Source organism: Prosopis cineraria, unplaced genomic scaffold (genome assembly GCF_029017545.1).
Source record: "Prosopis cineraria cultivar Desert tree isolate PC_DT_omini unplaced genomic scaffold, ASM2901754v1 PC8, whole genome shotgun sequence".
NCBI classification, from domain to species: domain Eukaryota; kingdom Viridiplantae; phylum Streptophyta; class Magnoliopsida; order Fabales; family Fabaceae; genus Prosopis; species Prosopis cineraria.
Window position 1 is genome coordinate 29,195,479 of NW_026555339.1, and position 2,653 is coordinate 29,198,131.

General features: G+C 31.1%; 1 long non-coding RNA gene across 1 annotated transcript; it reads right to left on the reverse strand.

The window, feature by feature from the left end:
- Nucleotides 1–419: 419 nt before the first annotated feature.
- Nucleotides 420–2,343, reverse strand: LOC129317128 (uncharacterized). The gene is made up of 7 exons (XR_008594928.1): nucleotides 1,768–2,343; nucleotides 1,463–1,678; nucleotides 1,294–1,373; nucleotides 1,048–1,080; nucleotides 890–968; nucleotides 717–813; nucleotides 420–636 (listed from the first exon to the last, which is right to left on the reverse strand). It is a non-coding gene; the product is annotated as an uncharacterized LOC129317128 (long non-coding RNA).
- Nucleotides 2,344–2,653: the final 310 nt, after the last annotated feature.

Below are 2,653 nucleotides of genomic sequence, written 5' to 3' on the forward strand. Positions count from 1 at the left end.
TCTATATCGGTTATAGACTCGATGTAAAAACTAAATTTTTACATCACTTATAAAGCTGATGTTAAAAATTATATAAAAAAATTAAAAAAATTTACCTGAAACTTTTTACATCAGTTGCAAGCTCAACCGATGTAAAATACTAACTTTTCACATTGGTTGGGCTTCCAATCCATGTAAAATCTTGAGCTTTTACATCAGTTGAAATCCTAACCGATGTAAAAAGTTATTATTTTACATCAATTATTATTATAACTAATATAAAAAATATTATATTTTACAACGGTTATGATAATAACCGATATAAAAAGTATTTAATTTTTTTCATAGTATATTTATTTTATCAATTTTACCCATTCCTATGTATAAAAATTGCCAAAGCCAAATCAGACAGCTCAATTCATTTACAATTGTCTATCAAGTATTTATCAACTATACAAAATTATTTAACTATTAAAAAATTAACAATTGTCTAAATTGTGTCAACTGTCAAAATTAAAACTTGTCTAAAACTAACAAACTGAATAAATTGTATGAAACATTTTATAAACCTCACAAATTCTCCACAATATAAGTTACCCAACGTATACGGATGTCTTCAATTTCAGCTTCAAGAAATGCATTTGAATTGTCGAACATCTAAAATATAATTCACAAAATAGGCGTATTAATCAATCTCAAATAACATAATGAAATAAAACTTTTAAAAATATATTTACCTCTTTTGTAAATTCGGTCATGCCCAATGTGATGATGTTAACCATGTGTCTCATGACATATAGACCGCACAAGTTCATCTTTATTGGTTGTCTACGACTTTATATAAGAACAAATTATAAGAAATTAGTAAGAAATCTTAATAATTGAACATATTAATAAAGTATAGCATCACCTTTGGCTCAATCCACGTGGGATCCTTCAGCTCATGTCCATGCTTTTGTAAAACTATATTTTGATATGTTCTCATTGCCCTATAATTAAAATCACCAAGTTAGTAAATAATATATTCAAAAAAAATTAAATTAAATAGTTTAGCAAAAGTATTCGTACGAGTCTATCGTCTTTTACATTTCTTTCCCAAGTCTGTAATAGAGAGAGCATAAAAAGATGACAGTATTACTCTTTATTGAAAGAACAAATAACTGTCAATGTTCCCTGCTAAATATGATACGAGTTAAAGTAAATCCACATTAAAAAACTATTAATTATAAATTGATTCTTATGAATGCAAATATGGAGCCATAAAAATGTCCTTTTTGACTTCACATGTTCTCTGTTGGAGGTACTATTAATTACCTTTCTCTGTCATGTGATGAGGGCAAAGGAATCCAAACTTATCACCTTTGCCTGATATAATGCACAAATGATGAAGGTACCTATAACAATGCAATTATATTAGTTTACTAAACTTGATGATTAATTTTACCTACAACAATGCAATTATATTAAAGAAAAGCATACTTACATCATGAATAGTTCAATGTGTGGTAAGCTGACTATTTGACAGAAGTCCAACCAAATCTTCCCGTTCAACTGTCACTATCATGTTTTTCTTACCCACAACCTCTGGATCCATTTCTAAATTCTTGAGTTTGACTGATGAATCATATGCCATTAAGATCATCCATTGATGCGGAGTCAACGAGGGTTGTGGAAGTTTCAAGGGATTCGACAAGGAAAGCTTTTACATAATAAAAAAGCAAGAAATAGTTAATAAAAACCATATATTAGGAAAGTTGCTACATTATAAAAATTCATGAAATTCCATACCATAGCTTGAACCATATTCACAAGTCTCTTGGGCTATAGAATAAAATTACTAATAGCTTCAACCACAGTCTTCATCTCATTAGTGGGGAATGGAACCAATGCATCTAGCACTTTTGGATTTGCAACCACCACTCTCACTTGATCATCTTGAATTTGCTTGTGGTGGATGGTTGACCCCAAGCTTTAAATGCTACCAAGAGCAACCAAGCATCTGTCAGGATCTTCTAAAAATATCTCACACAGTTCACCAATGTTGTCACCAAAAAGATCCTCTGACACACACTTAAGAACATTACTCCCTTTTGTATTATAAAATTTAGGAGATGTATGAACTAGTTCAGCAGTTGTCTCCTGGCGTGAGCTCATCATGCTCATCATCTCCTCCTTCATTTGCTCCTTCATTTGTAGAAGTTGGGCTGTAAATGAAGCTTCAAACTCATCCTTAATCTTCTCTAGTCACTACACCTCCTGAATTGGGATGTCTAGGTGTTCCAAAGTAATCCTTAATACCCACACCATGTCTAACACCCCTCACACGACCCGGATGCTCTGGTTTGCCTATAACAACTAGTGACTTGTCCAGTAAGTATCATATAGCCTTAAGCTTCTTTTCTATCCTATTTTTATTGAATTTGATTAGTTGGGAAATAAAATTAGGAAGTTTTAAGGAGTTATAATCTAAAAGAGAGGTTTAAAAAAGAGCTATTGAATACGGAACTAAAGTTTTTTGATTAATTTGGATTTAAATGGTTGAGCTTTGAGAGTTTAAGCTCAAAATAGCCTAAATAATTAGGTTGAAATTAAGAAATTGGATGGATAATTGAGTTAGGAGGTTGTTATGACCATTTGAATAGCCTATAAGGCCAATTACTTTAGATAATGGACT